This window comes from Aptenodytes patagonicus, chromosome 2, assembly GCF_965638725.1.
Source record: "Aptenodytes patagonicus chromosome 2, bAptPat1.pri.cur, whole genome shotgun sequence".
NCBI classification, from domain to species: domain Eukaryota; kingdom Metazoa; phylum Chordata; class Aves; order Sphenisciformes; family Spheniscidae; genus Aptenodytes; species Aptenodytes patagonicus.
The window spans coordinates 145,512,990-145,529,804 of record NC_134950.1 but is presented as its reverse complement, the minus strand read 5'-3'; the positions used below and the strand labels follow the sequence as shown (position 1 = coordinate 145,529,804).

The following is a 16,815-nucleotide window of genomic DNA, read 5'->3' as shown; positions in this document are numbered from 1 at the left end:
TATTTCCTTTAAGCTCTTGCACACATATATAAAAGAAAACAAATTAAAGATTATTTGCAGAGTTTGGCAATGAAAATGAGGTGTTAGTAGCATTTTGAGCTGGCAATAAATTTTATTTGACTGTTTTATTACTTCGGGGCAAAGGCAACCATTTCTTTTGGGGCGTCTTTTAGCACCATGAGATGAGGGTTTACATTTTAATGCATGGATGGTTTTGAAATAAATTCAGCATTTGGTAAACGATAGTGTATGTCAGATGTAAATACATGACAAAACTGTATTCTGGTTGTTTTGCAGCAACGTCTTTCACATTTCTGAAAGAAAGGAGCAAACTATAATAAATCCTGCAAAACAAGGTCTGGTTCCTGGAGCTCTAAAACATTTTTATGTCTAGGCAAATGAAAACAAAGTACATCTAGCAAGCTCTGCAAGCAAAGGAGAGCATGCTCTGTGACGTCCAGGCAGCCAGTGGCAGCTCAGGCTGAGCTGAGGAAGATCTGAGGACAGCAGAGCGTAATGGCTGAGGCTCCGCAGTGCTAACATGGCTACGCAGCTTCCAGCTGGCTCAAAGCACCGGCAGAGCGAGTAGGCATCTGCCTGGGAATGAGGCAGGGCTGGCTCACATCTGCTTGCAAATGCTGCATGGACTCACAAAGCAGTGGACACAGATTACTTAAGATCATAGAGCAAGTCGGTGTCAAAACTGTCGAGCCTTAATTTGCCAGGCATTATCACTTCAGGTCTGTCCTGCTCTTACACCATTCCCTAAGCTGTCCGCTCTTTCTCTCTTCAGAAAAATACTGGGTGAGATGGAAATTGTTCTAACCCTTTCTAAGCCATATATGAATTGTTTTATTAATGTAATTATTTTTATTTCAGGAATAAGTCAAGAGACATCGAGGGCTGAAGGAGTTGCTCCTCATTATTTTCTCTAATCCATCCCCAAACCCTACAATCATCCTATTTACCTCTGTTCGGACAAACAGCACAGAAACTTATACCACAGCTGATGGTCCTGAGCCTTTGTACAGTTGACTAAACAGGCAAGACTACACACCATACAGGGCCCACAGAACCAGCACAGTCTACAAAAGCCTTTTCTGGCTGTGGTCAGCTTGCCTATTCCAGTGACACTACTCTTTCTTTTTTTTCAATTTCCATCTTTCTTCCATCTAACAGAAACAATTACCCCTCTTAGTTCTTTAGAGCTTCCATTTATCTTCTCTTTAAATATGCAGTCAAGGAAAAGCCAAATTTTCACACTGTGAAATGTATGTGATCATGCTGGACATCATTAGTTATGTACAAATTTGTATGAATTTTCATGCTTATTGCACCACAGGCTTTTAATTAAGGTGTCACTGGACTACCAATTATATCAAATGCCATTGAAATAATCGGTATATATACCAATTATCGTGTTACTTCTGTGTGTGTGACTGAACACTTACCAGTCACACTGGCCTACAAAGACAAATATATTTTTTTTCACCCACGTGGCCAATAAACCATGGAATAGCAGGAGTCAGAAAATAAAATAAGATTCCAAACTCAGAGAGTCAAGAGTAATTAAATTGAATAGATACAGGGAACACATTAAGGAAATGTACGATCTTAGATAGCAAAGATATGGCTGCATTAATTGCAAGGGGAAAAAAAGACACCATAAAACCGTCAAGATAAGTTAAGTGATTTAGGAACCAAGGTCCCAAATTACAAAATAACCCAGGTATTTAAGATCGTCAGTACATTTGAGAATCATTTGTTGTCCAAAGTGTCACTTCTTGATGATTTTCACTTAGTATCCCAATGCCTAAATCATAAGAATATATAGGATTGGAAGGAAAAAATGAGACTAGTTGCCTGCATTAATAAGCACCCACGCAACAGACATTTATGAAGATGCGCAGATACCGCAGGCCACAAGGTGCTTCCTACCATCCTGCACCAAATGCAGAGCTAGAACGAGAGCTACGGCCCTGGAGCTTTTCCTTACGGCGCATTTTAGTTCGAGCCTCACCGTCACCCCAGGTCCCTGCAGCAGTAGGATATTCATGAAATAAAACTCCTAAGTTATTCCAGGAAGCTGACCTCTACCATTTTACACAGGATATTAAATAGACCCCAGCTGTCTCCACTTAGAAGTGACTTAGTTCGTATGTTTTATAAAGGTCCATTCAGCCGCTTTCTGAGTTATCACAGAATTGAAGTGACTTTCTGTGAAGAAAAAGTCAAACTTTCTGGTGATTTCCCTCACCTACTTTTCATGCAGGCATGTCTTGGTTTTCAAACATCACAACTGGCATCTATACGTTCTGAAACAAGAATCTGTGCCTGGATTATGAAAATATTTGACTGAGAAATAACTGTCTCAAGTCCATTTGGAAGAAACACACACAGCAGAGCACTTTTTTTTGCTAAATCCAGGAAGACACAGTAGTCTTCATTTCCATGAATGCCTCTGTACGCAAGCCCCTATGGTATATGACTGTTGATCTAAGCACAGTACAGTCTGCGCGATTTCACCCCAGAAGGCAGAGAAGTGACATGGATTTAGATTTTCCAAAGCACAAGAACACTTTTTCAGGCTTGTGAAAATGACAGTGATCAATATATTAGAAATGCCATGATAATCATGTCCATTCAGAAAATTTTAGTTAAATTATTTCAAGAACTCAACAGTCTTCTTAAGAAGAGTCTCCATTTAAAAGCTGACAAGATGATATTGCAATATTTTTGTATAAAGGATGTGTTCTGGGATGAATGAGTTCTGGAACTGAGTGAATAATGCAATTTAAAGATGGCAATTTCATGCTTGAGAGAAGAAAGATCTAAGTGACCTTAAATCTTACAAGATTTGAAAAATTAAAAAAAGGGTCAATATTAAAAGGGACACATAATCCCATCATCTAAATATTCCCTAAAGCCTTTAAAAATATATATTTGTACTGCACGCAGGAGGAAAAAAAGCCATCTGTTTAAAAAATTAGTTCTGCTGCTTTTAAATATTGACATCCCCTGTTCAATTGCCTGCTGCAGTGGACTGTGCCCCAGTTAGGTTAAGCCATTAGATGTTTACTCTTTCGGATATTGCCTGGGCTCTTTGCCAGTCACATTAGGCTTTATAATTTTCATTTACTCTTTCCAGAATACATTTAATAAAATTTACTATTTTATTATACTTAGGAGTGAGATGGCATTTCATTTCCAAGTTCCAATTTTCAATGTCATGTAACTTTTTAAAAACAATTAGCTTTTGGGATGGTTTTTTTCCTGGCTTGCCCTCATTTCCTTTCAATTTTTTTCTTTTAACTTTAAAACAGAAAACCGTTCAGACATTTTTAAGGCACAGACTTTAAACTAATTGCAGTCCTACATGTCTAACAATCCTCATCCATGTTACAAAATAATAATTCTGAACTTCCTGGTATAAATGCAGTCAAATCTTGAAATTTTCATGGTTTTTCTTTTCCACTTATACACACACACACACACATATGTAATATGGATATTCAAACAGCTTAATAGAGCAGCTTATTTGCTTTACTACAGTTATATTGTCTTAGCGGTCACATAATAAAAAAAGCTGTTTTCAAGCTTTGTAAATCAAGTGATAAAAGAACTAGCTCCAACAGACACTCAACATAAAAAATGATGGAGCAGAATCTGTTAGTATTATCGACTGATTTTAATTTTGCAGGCTATTACCGAGCAATGTGGGCTGATGCATTTTGAGATTATGGAAAAATAGAACTTTAAATTAAAAAAAAATCATTCCAAGAGATAAAGGCATAGTACCACTGCTTTCCAAGCACTTAGGTCTTGGGTAATTCAGAGTGGAATATAAGACACCAGAATTTTCCAACTACTTGCAATTGTACAATCATGCAATTTGCTCGAAAGGAATTTGAGGCAATGAAACTATGTGTAGCATCAGACTTTGATCAATAATGAGATAATTAGCCCACTTAGTGGCAAATCCTGTATGAGACCAGTATGGCAGAGTAAGGGGAAATGAGAAGAATACGCAAGAGAAACTACATCTGAGAAAGCTTTAAAAGGTGCCTTAAATCACTTGTAGGCTGTATGACTGGCCGTCTCCAACACACATCTTCAGCTACTCTTCCTCTTGTAGAACATTAACAAGTTTTGACCAAAATGCCTTCTGCTGGAGCTTAAAATTGGGTACACGGTAACCAGGCAATGCCCACCCATTCCAGCTACATCCTGTTCTCCTTAGTACTTCAATGCCAAGCGCAAACTAGAAGCAGATTGTCTGAAGTCAGTACATTTCACAGAAACCTACACTCTGCTATTAGGAAAAGTACATCATTTTTGCCAGCTGATAAAAAACGAGTCTTGTACAAACCCTTACCAACAATCCATATACTATAGACTTTGGTAAAAAAAAAAAGTTCCCCTATAATACTAATTTCTTATTCGATTACCTCCTCTAATTTCTCATAGTTCAAGTGCCCTCTGATTTCAATACTAGCTTTTTGTTCCCCCGCCCTCAAAATAATTCCCTATTTGCTTTTTTAATGTCTCCTATTTGCTGTACAAACTCCCTACTAGTGTTTCCACTTTCCACCTTCAAACTTGAACCATACTGACTGGTATTAATCTCATTGAGCTGTAGCATTAGCCACCTGGGCTCTCTCTGCAGCCAAGAAGAGAGAGGCAGGCGTTTCCAGAGGGCAATTCATTCTGCTCCAGGGTGGGTACGGAAAGTGAGTGGGATGAATTATTCTCAGAAAGCACATCCTCTCTCTGCACTCACTCTGGGGAGACTCTAAATGACTAGGATGGAGTATACTTTTAATATTCAGATGGTTAAAGTTAGATGTCTGCTCACAATTATCTTACATTCCTGTTTTATTTTTTTATGCATGGCTATGTGTACCTTCTATGCATCCATCATGATATACTGGAGCAGAGTCATAAAAGGGGTAGAGAAAGTTTGGTGTCTCCCTTTGGCATCCCCCACCCCTCTGGAGAGTTTGTGGAACACGTACGTTGAAACTGTCCTGCTATATCTCGCACCCAGGAAGAGGCTACAGATCCAAAGCAGCAGCAAGGATTTCCAGTGGCTGGGCAGAGCATGGCACCAGGGGAAGGTGTATGTCCCAAGTGACAAAATGTATTGCTACAAATCTCTGTTTAAGTACCTACCATGTTAAATCTAAGCATTTTCATATCCTTCCTCTTGACTGTTGAATTTTTTATTACCTCCTGTTTCTTAATCTCTCTTTTCGAAAGCCTATTGTTACTACATCAAGTTTGGGAACCATCCCTTTCCCAAATATATCAGATTTAATTATTGTGGTCACTATGACTGTGTGTCTTGACTGTAAGAATTTCTTAAACCAGCTACTGCAAGTTACTTCAGGCTACGCAGAGAGTGATCTCTCTTCCTTGTACTCCAGAAACAGCTGCTTCATCAACGGTGTCTGTAAGTTTTGTCTTTAAACCTTGTCTCATTTGTCCACTTTATTATGAACAGTGGTCGAAATTGTCCTTTATTACTGTTTTAGTGAACTTAGCTGACCTTCCAGTTTCTTCCAGAATTATAGGCTCAATATCCTTTCACTGATCTAGAGGATAGCAGAAGATTTAAATTTGCTTTTTATGACTTAAGTTTTGTTTCTGCAGAATATTCTTGTCCACTCCCAACTGTGGGTTATTGGAAACCAAGCAGTCTTTGAAATGTATTTTCTTACAGACATCAAAACACCCTATTGATTTGGGACATTCCAATATACTTAAAATGTCTTCTAAAAAGACTCCCTCATCAGTGTTATTCACCTATCTGGGTTTTATCTGTAGCCACAAATACCTTTCATTTTTAGTCAAATGGTTTACTTGACTCTTCTGTGCAACTCCTAACTATTCTTATGTTGTACTGCTGTAGTCTTCAGTTCCAGTCTCATTTCTGTTTGTATTTTTTTCAATACTGCATAAAGATTTGCTTTTGAAAAACCTGACATCTCTAAAAGATGTTTTAATCTGACCAAATAAAATTAAAAAGTAATAAAACCTTCTTGATTTCTTAAGAAGAGAGACAACATGAATAATAAGCAGCATAGAATTAAGCAATTCCAGGTAACTGTCTTTTTTTTTTAAATGATGTTACAAATGTAAAGGCAATGTGATGAACGGGATTCCGTGCAATGAAGAGATACAGGTGCTCAGTTCTGCAGAAGTACTAACTTGTCTGGGCCCTTCCAAGAATGCCAAATCTTTTCAGTTTAATGAGACATTTAATTCTGATTTTCAGTCTATAGTCACTGATTCAAACCAGTCTAGATAGGGGTATTATTGCTTTGATCAAAACTTGTTGCTCAGCGTTTTATAAAAAGCAGAGATGAACATTAAGGCAACAAATTGATTAGAGATGTCTGCAAGGAAACCACAGAGATCAGTGGGTAGGCCTATCTCCATTAACAATCTAGGAGGTTATCTAAGGATAAACAACATGCTAATTAAAAGTGTAGATGCTGCTCAAACTCTATGTTGTAAAGATCACAAATACAAAGAAAGCATGCTGTTAGATAAAATTAGCAAAACAAGATTTACCTTATAACCTACTTCCTACTAGAGAAAAATAATACAGGTCATGAACTTTCACCATCCTGAAGAAACCTGGAAATCAATAATAAAGGTTCTAGTGCTGTGGTAGCGAATAACAAGTTAGACATAAACTTTCAATGCTGTACAGCAATCAGAAAGTCTCTAATTGTAGCTACAGAAGCATCTTCTCTTGAAGAAGGGAGATGTACATAGCACTGAAGTGACCATGTCTGTGATGCACCCTGGAGTTCGGTGGTAACCACAGCATTGTACAAATTGCTTAGGGGACAGCATAGAGATAGACATCAAATATTTCAGAGGGTCCATACTAAGGTAGAGAGGAATTATTTGTAGTGCTAAAAGGGAATGTAATTAGGAGGAGTGAAACATGTCAACAGAAACTCTGAGTCCATATCAGTGAAAAACCTCCTAATGAGAGTGCTGTTTTTATACCCCAGTTTGGTAAACTCAATAGTTGCAGCACCTAAAATCTGAACGGTAAAGTCTCAAATGTGCATGCTTGTTGGGACACCTCTGCACGGTCTGCCTGTCCTAATGCATTTTTGTTCATCTTAACATTACGAATTTATGATTTGAACAAAGAGAGCTGTTTGAATCAGTGTAGCTCTATGGACTTTAACTTCACCAGCGGAAACCCAAGCCTTAAATTTACAACTGCATTCTTGGATTAGCTGGAAGATGCGGATCCAATTCCCCCGTTAGTACTGAGTGTTAGGCTGCTCACACAGATGAGCAGTTAACTGTGCATGTTGGTTTTCAGAACATAATGCAAGAATAACCAGGTCTTCCTTCAACTGTAATCTTCTGGTTAAAACATTGTATATATGATGATCCACTACTGCAAAGTCAGAGCACTTAAATATCAGAACCATCTTTTCTGGAGAATACCATCCGACTATAATTTATTGAAGGGCTGTCATTTATTATGAGACACATTGATATTCTAGACAGCCACAAGAGTTTTTCTAGGAAAAATGATTTGATCACCAGTGAGAGCAACTGAAAAGCAAAAATCATATATAATACATAATACTGTAAATCTGAAGAATCTAATTTCATATTTAATATGCAACATAAAAAAAATCACAATATATTTATATGACGAGGAAAGGGGTAGAAAGTCAAAGCTAGGAGAATGACAGAATGTGGGAATCTTACTAAGACTTGCTAAAGGGGATACAATTTTAAGATTGATACAATATATGTATGAGAAACCCACCATATTTCTATGTATGTGTTGGCTTTTATTATAACTTTATTCAAAATGCTGTTGCTAGGGATGTTAAAGTTTGTTGTAAATAAAAGACTTTCATATCCTATATCTGTTTTTAATATTAGGTTTTTTTTTTTTAAATGTATGATTATGTATTTCTATGCATTAAAGGTTTCCAATTTTTTGTAGAAACACTCACAAGGAGTCCAATTCCTTGTCATAATGAGTGAAAGTTAAATGTGACATTCAATGACTTCACAGCCCTCCCTTTTTATGGGGAAGGAGCAGAGTGGGCAAAGTCCTCTAAGGTTGTTTCACTTCAGCAGTAGCTGTGTATCCAAACCAGAACTCCCCCAAACATCTAAGCACAGTCAGTACATTCCCAACTCCTACTGCCAAGTTAAAATGAAAATGGTCTTAGTTCAGAAATGATTGAGGTGGTTTGCTCTAATCAAATTAAACCAGCCAAATGTTCTTTTCAAAGGTAACTGTCTACTCTGCAGCTGTATGCAAAATACCGCATCAAATGTGAAAAAAAAAAAAAGAAATAGTGATAGAATTCTATCCTTACAGTACAGCCCTGGTTCCGCAGATGAAGAGAAACAAAAGCACCAGTGCAGCTAGGAATTACATTCACAGAAAGCTCCTAGAAATATGCTAACTTAAGAAACAGTGAACAAAGTACTGAAATTTCCAGTTTATAATTAATTGATTTCAGGGAGAAGGGAGTTCTCTGACATTGTTAAAAGAACAGACACCTTCAGTTATAGTGACCACACTTCAAATAGATATTAAAAGACTAGCCAAAGCTTCACATAAAAGAGAGAAAAAAACCACATAGGCTTTTCCATTCTCTGTCTCACTTCCTTTCTCCGTTTCCATCAAAACATGTAACATTCTGCACTGACTAATGTTGCAAAAGTCCAAACTCAATAGGTTTCATTTAAGCTCAGTATGATTCATCTGCACTAGAATTGAGTTTTCAATCATTAAATATGGGAAATTCCTGCAAAGATGAATTCATATGCGAGTTATTTGTTTATTTTCTTTTACTAAGAAGAGATCAGTCACCTGTTAATGATAATCCAGAGTGATAACCAGTCAGTGTTCATGTGAATGCTTTTAAAACAGTATGGAACTTTTTGCTAAGTTTGTAAATTGTTTGCTAGGTATGTCATGGGAAATCGACTCTAGGGCAACTCTACCAATATCAGCAAATTGGCACATTCTAGTACACCCTGTATTTAGGTATCCAAAATCATCACCTGGTCCTAAAATTATGTGGGATGCTTCTTAGTCTAGAGACCCATCTTCTTCTAAAACCCTAAAAAGACATCTAAAGCATCATATGGAAGAGTTTCTTATTACTCATATAAAACATCCTTTGTTCCGCCTAAAGAAAACACAACTGTGGTGTTAGAATTTTGAGGCCTGATTTTAAAAGGATTATTTAGTGGACTATTTCCTTGTGAACATTTTCTAAGGATGGAACAAATTTTCAAAGGCTAAGGGTAAATAAATAAATAGGAAAATCAATACAATAATTTGGATGCAATGAGGTATTTTGAAACAGTTCAGAAACCAACAGTCACATTTCCACTCTTTGATGATCATCTCATCAAATGCTTCCCAAATGGAGGTTTCCCAAATGGAAAATGTTAAAGTACACGATGGAAAAAACCACTCCTTGGAAAATTCTAAAGTGGTTTGTTTATTAAATACAAAGGCTTTATAGTTTAAAGGTATAGCTGTTAAATATTCATGCATGCGTAATTTAAAATATTTTTCAGAATATAAGAAAAATATATGAAGAACTGATACAGGAGGAGGAATTCCCTCTCTTTTGAATGAACTAACACAGCTTAGTTATGTATGTGTATGGGCACAGTTATCTTTTGATAATTTGTTAGATCATTAAGAATCAACTTGTTCAGCAAAACCGGAAAACAACTAGATTTCATACAAAGAGTAAAAAGCAAATGCTGTATATACAGCTGCAAAGTTTTGGAATGAACAGTAACTTCTGTTTTATTTAGGGTTATGAAACTTTATAAAATAATTTTAAAACTTCAGAAGTCAACAAAGACAAATAACCACTCTTGATGCCAAATTCATGTTACTGCTATATCAGGATAGTTATATTATTTATTTTGCATGATTTATTTTAACTTTTAATAGAAAAATTCTCCAGAAATAAGGCTTCAGTTAATGTAATGCATGAATAAGAATCAATGTCTGTGATTCATATTTTTATGTATATTGTCCCTGAACTCTATTCAGAAAAGCGTTTTAAAATTCAGTGCATACTTAATATCATAGCTATTTCTGTTTGATAATGCACTTACATCTGTGCTAAACTTCAAACAACGGCTTAAATCCCACTGAGTGTACCTGAGTGACTCCCTTAGCGCTTTGCTAAGTCACAGCCTCCAGCCTACTCTCTTTCAAACACCTGGAAAGTGAGCACTTTCCTTCCCCCTGCTCTGCTCCGCACTTCAGCCGGCACTGAGGTACCATGAAGCAAACTGGAAAGTCCCAATTAATCTACCCTGGCCCCTGTTTGCTGGGGTGGAGCATCCACTGTCCCGTCCTTTTCGAGGCTCCGTTTTGAATCCTAGACCCCACTGCATTAACCCAGGGGGTGCTGACGCTTTGCCTGGCAGTCACAGGCTGTCACCAGCAATGGTTGTGGTGAAATGAGTTGGTTTTCCATTCTGGGCAGGACCCAGCAAGACTAGGTCTCTCCAAGAACAGCATAGACACAACCATCCACAGATTTAAAGAAGGAAGGGAGCACTGGACGTAATCTAAAATGACTGACATTTACTCACACAAAGACTGGAAACGTTTTTTTGTAAAAAGCTTAGATTCAGAATAAGATAAAATACTTTCTGAAGAAAGCTTGTACTCACTCCAGAAACTGAATTTCCTAAGGCTCAGAAGGCTATTCCATATTCAATCCTTCCTTCCAGACATGCTCTTATCTTGTCCTGTTTCTGGCAGACCATGTATTTAAACTAAATCATCACATCCATTACTATTAAACAATTCATATGGACAGGAAGAATATCACTTATTTTCCCTATACATGCTTATTCTGTGTACTGTAGGGTTGCAAGCAGATGATGACAGGCCAGCATTCACGTGCAGTCACTTCACAATGTCCTCTGCCAACTTTACAAACTCCTCCAAATCCTACCTACTGTTCAGTGTCAGCCACATCATTCCCCTTTGCCCTCTTGCCATGAGAGAAGCCATATTTCCAGGTAGGCAGTCCCCCCCTCCCCGAGACCTTTGCAGTGTTCCTCCTCGCAGTGGCTGGTCAGTGCAGGGACCACCTCCCTTCCCCTCCGACCACCACCGCTCTCCAGCCTGGAAATGCCTCTCTCCCGCCAAGGCACTTCCCGGCTTCACATCTGCCTTGAAGACCATCCTGTTTGTGTTAGACTAAAACTGACTCTGAAGCTCATTCAGTTTTTCCTTCCCATTACTCATGCACCTCTTCTACCTCATCTGAGACTCATCTGCCACATTAATTCCTTTAACTTTGGCAAGTTTCAAGTTCAGTTTCTTCTGCTTCACTCCATCCCTGCATCTTATTTTACTCTCTCCGCGTGCAAGACAATCCCTGTACCTAGCAATGTAGAGGTAACCATTTCTTTCTCCCCAGGGGCCTGCCAGATGCCATATGAGTGGTGCTACACAAAAATACATTGTATCACACAATACAGCACACTGCTGATCTGTGAGAATGATGTCACACACTCGAAGTTCAACATTAGCTTGGCAGAAAAGGAAGTAAGGAAGTAAGCAGAATTCACTGGAGACAAACACCCCCTAGAATAGAAATGTTTCACTTGACGGGATGGAACATCTCAATGATTTTGAGAAGATCATCCTTTAAACTTATTAACAGTACAGTAATAAAGCCAGCAGCCAATATCAGCGTCACCACAAACTGGAAAGAGAAACAAAATTAGCTACTGCATTTTGAAATTCTTTTCCCTCTGTATGTTCCCATATCGTTTCAGTTTAACAAACAGAACAAAGCAAAACAACTACAAGTTCAAATTGCCTTGCAAAAGGTTAGCTAGGTACTGATGAGCTGCTACGGGTATGTTCTGAATGCTCTATCAGGTTAAACAGGGAATTTTAAGACACTTCTAAAAAGACGTCGTCTATCTTACTATAACGCAATTTTAAGCACCAAGCCATTATACATTTCTGGGACCTCTGAGCAGAGTCAAGTGCTGGTCTTTATGTCAGGGCACATGGGGATGGGGGAATCAAGCGCGCCCCAGCGTCTTCCCCCCACACTCAGCTTGCCTTGCCAAGGGAATCAGTTGATGGGCTCCATCAAGTACTCAAGTGCAAACCAAGAGATAACAGCATGGACCACTGGACTGTAAAAGCAGGGAAAAAGCAACGTGACAGTGTTGCTGTACCACAGAGGGCAGTTTACAGTGTCATTTTTATTTCAGTGGATATAAAATAACATAAAAACTTGAACATGGCATAATTGTGCAAATACTTATAATTACTGGCTTTCCCCCACGCTGATCCATATACCAAAAAGACTGAGGAACAGAGTTACAATTCCAGCTCGGTGGATCATTCTGTTGAACCTAAGTCAATTAGCTGGGGCACCTACTCCGCAAGTTGACAGGAAGGAGAGAACTAAGATTTTTAATTCCTTATTATATGGTAATGACGTCCTTGAATGGCAAGATTTCTGACACTTATCTTTGAAATAATAACCCAGATTAGATTATATTCTAATAGATTATATTCAATATAATTTTGGTTATTTTAAAACTGAAGACTTACCAACCCATGAAAATACTAAAAAAGTTGTATTTATCAAAAAAACTATGAGCCAGGAAGCAAAAATCTACACCTTTGCAGGTTTGCTCTATTTGCATAAGGTTGAACACTATTAAAATTGTTAAATATATATGTATGTTAGAAAACAAGCACGGCAAGAATTACAGTATTCTGTCTTGTATATCACCTTCCCAGAGTGCAAATTCACAGTCTGATGGATGATTAACATTAGGGGAAAATTATTCATCTGATTACCAGCAGGAGAGAGATAAAATGAACACAGTATATTGCTGAATTTAGCATTATAATCACAAGAAGGATTTTTACAGATATATTGCAGCAGGGAATACTCCCAGTTTTACACGCAGGAATTTCCTGAATCTAATATGTCATTTATTCCTGGCAAAGTCTGTCCTTTGTCTACATATATTTCATTTTTCCCAAACAGAACAGCACTAAGCTACATAAGTGCTGGACCAACTTTTGCCAGATTTGACTACTGTATATAGAAAAGCTTTAATAAAGCATTACAACTTATTATCTGAAAGATGAACTAGAGAAGCGCTTTAATCATCCTACCAGTCACAAAGGACATTTCAAAGCCTACAACATACCCCATTTTAGAGCAATTCACAGTAAGATTTACTCCTGAAGATTCTATTTTTTACTTTGTTTTGTGAAGATAAATAGAATAGAGTAAGGTGTCCTGACGGAGGGGAACTCCATACAAGGGCAAATGTGAACAGGAGAGGATTTTAAGCACATAGCAATCATCCTTTTAACTGTAATTTTCCCCTGCCTTTCTGTATACTATTTTTGACAGTCTTACAAAATTTTAGATCAGTCCTCCAGGCCTTATTTCCATTATAGTCAATAGTCCAGAGACTTTTCTGATGAAGATTAGGCTTCCCTTCACTTCTTATCTTGCACCTCGTTTTGCTTTATTCTGCAGTGAAGTCTTACCTAGCTTCATTATCTGTCATTGTAAAAGCAACTGTGCTGCAAAAAATGCATCTCTTCATTGTAGGAATATGGAAACGATAGACTTGGAGAGAAGGAACGCGAAACAAAGCTCTCATAATTAGCAAGCAGTAGCATGGAAAAATTTGATAAATATTTTGTTTAAAATTATTCTATGCTATTTAGACACTTCTGCTTTATGGAGAAAATTATCTTCCACCCCCAATGCCAAGCACTGGAAACCAGTTTTGGCTCTAAGCGTTCCTCAGGATTTTAGAGGAAGGGAATCTACGACCGCTATGACAAACCTGGGCTGCAGTAGCAATGCTGGTCCTGCATCATGGCTCCGTGACCAACAAAGCCATGAAGCTCCACCTCTGCCTAGCAAGTACGGGGTCTTTTCCTTACCAAACTGTTCTTCACGTTCAGCACCACTTCATGGAGACAGAGAAGCCCTGGACTGCTGAGCTCCTTACTGTACTCTCTGGACATGCCCAGACCTACCATTTGAGTTCAGCATGATGAGATGTGGCCTGTGATTTCTGCCATTGCCGTCAGCTGATGCCAGAGTACCACCGCCAAGCACAGGGCACATGCGGCTCATCTGCTTGAAGTCTGTCTAAATTTTGACTCACAGGATGACTGTCGGTTTGCATTGAGCGACTCATGGATCACACATGCCATTACTCAGAGGTAACAGATTCAACATTATATTTGCAGTTCTCACTTATTTCTCTGAGGCTAGTTGCCTGTAATATTCAGAAAAAGGCTAGATGTCCCCTCAAAATCAAAAAAATTTGATTTCGAATGTTTGTGTTGTTATCCCAGTGCTCTGAAAATGATGTACACTTTAATCTAGTATGTAGGCAATGCATTTGCCATTATTTTTATTTACTAGCCTGGCCATGATACCAGTTTCCAGAATGCATGCCCAAACAATGAACATTTTTGTGAGCATAATATGCTCAATAATTAAGTACAGCCAGGCCAGCTGCTTAAAAGTGCAGATCTTCTTTTACAGTATTTCCTTTTCTGAGTATATTTACATAATACAAAAATAGACCTTTAATTTCAATAAATTACAAATTCTTCTACCGTATTTTGTAACGGAACTGGGGCATGTAAATATTTTCAAATAATCTTTCATTATAAGGATATGATTTCAGTCACTCCAAAGTGCTACTTATAGCTTCATCTGCTCTACAGATTAAAAACATGCACAACAGAGATGAGTTTTTAAATAACATTCCTCCCATTTTAGAAGAGATAATGTTTGAAATTGCTTCTTATATTCCCCTGCCTGTTTGTGGAAAAAGGTGTGCAGCCGAGGTCCCAAGCATCCTGATACATCACAGCCCAACCCCTTGCATCTGAAATGCTGCTTATGGCAAAGGATACAGGCTTCACAACACCACTATAAGGACCTGGAACGCACTTTCAGAGATTTTTATATTGAAACTACATTCTCATATTGCTGGTTGAAATACTTACTGCTTGCAGAGAATGAATTTTCATTCAAACTTGTAAAAATATTTTAAGCTTCAATATATTTATGCAAACGCTATGTCGAGATTGCACTGCACTTAAACCCAAGCAAAACAAGCCTGCAGCTGCATGGTCAGTTCATCAAATAGCTCTTTGGAAAACAAGAATTTTATTTTTCATGATTTTGCTGAGTTCAGGATTAGAAAGCTCTTAAAAAACCCTTTTACTTCATATGGAAAGATCTCAATGGCAGAAAATTCGTAAATATTGCTGTGTTGAATTATTCCCAAACAAGGTTTACAATTTTCAAATATGTAAATGTCTAAACCTGGACAACTAAATCCTCATTTACTCTCATAAATTATTGGGCTCGATTTCAGAGATTTTGAGAACTATCGATGATCTCTACTGCCAAGGAAGAACTTTGTGTGCGCTCTTCTGTAAACCAAGCCACTTGATTCGGTGATCAAATATGACACATTGTCCACGCAAAGATGCCCCCACTTTTGAAATTTATTGACTAAGCCTCTGGCATTATATTAGGTGCCAGTCAAAATAATGGTTGTTAACCAAATTGTGGATTTGCTTGATTAGCAATGGAAAAGTGTGAGACTGATGACGCGCACTCCGTTATCAGTATTTCAGAATACAAATACTTTGCCTATTCAGTTTAGACAGAAATGGGACTGTTGTATTATGTTGCCTTGAGATGAACAAAAATTAATTTATCTCTAGCTATTCACTTTTGTATTTTAAATATTATTCTCTGTCTCACCTTTCCTCTTGCACCTACTATAAACCCCCTCATCTCAGACCCTAAAACAGGAGGATCACAGCTACAAGCTGTTTTGAAGGTAACCTCTAACTTCAGAGTATCTGTTTCTCTAGGGCTGAAAGAGGCTTGGTGTTAGTGAAGTATAAAATATTTTCCTTTTGCTATGCAATATGTGCATACAATAATGCAAATAACAGGAAATATTCTTGTCAATACAGCGCCATCAGCAAGATGCTAACCAGTTTCAAATCATTGCGTACCTGGGTATCTGCAAAGTGAAGCTTACTTCTTAAAGTTCGTAATATTAATAAAAGACACTCACAGGCTGCTGGAGATTTCCAGCTGTAGAAAAATGTAAGAGGTTATGGTAGGGCCAGCCTTACCATTGAGAGAATCTGTTCAAGAACGCCGGTCATTTATCTGGGGTTTATGCTACTGACATGACAGAAAAGACATCCTGAGGCCATTGCCACCATTTTGCAAGCAAGGCCTGACATCTGTACTGTTGCACTCTTGGTAGCACAATCATCAGCATGCGGTGAAATTAGTACCAGTCAAACAGTATTCAACCGTAAGGCCGCCTGCAAAGCTTGAAGTCTTAAGCTGTTACTTCTCTTTAACACGATAATCTACAACTCTCTATAAAAGCATCTAAAAAGGTAGAACGCGCATTCCACTACCACTCTCATAATCTTTGCCATTTTGATAATGAAAAGAGCTGCTAAAAATCAGCTGCAGCTGGCAGAACTAATACCTGAGACAAAACCAGGGAGATGTTGGGTTTTTTTCATTCTCTCATATGCCTGAGGAAATAGTGTATATATGGCTCCTTGCCCATCCACTCAAACACTTAAGTCACACACCTATGCCTCTGGAGATGGGTGTTTGTGTGTGTGGGAGGCAATGCACAGGGATGAGGTGAGGTCTGGCAGGCAGCACCATGGCCTGCTGAAACCTCAAACCACAC

General features: G+C 38.1%; 1 protein-coding gene across 1 annotated transcript in view; it reads right to left on the bottom strand.

Moving 5' to 3' along the window:
- The window catches only part of CDK6 (cyclin dependent kinase 6), a 130,062-nt gene that overhangs the window by 110,466 nt on the left and 2,781 nt on the right, over positions 1-16,815 (bottom strand). The window lies entirely within an intron of this gene.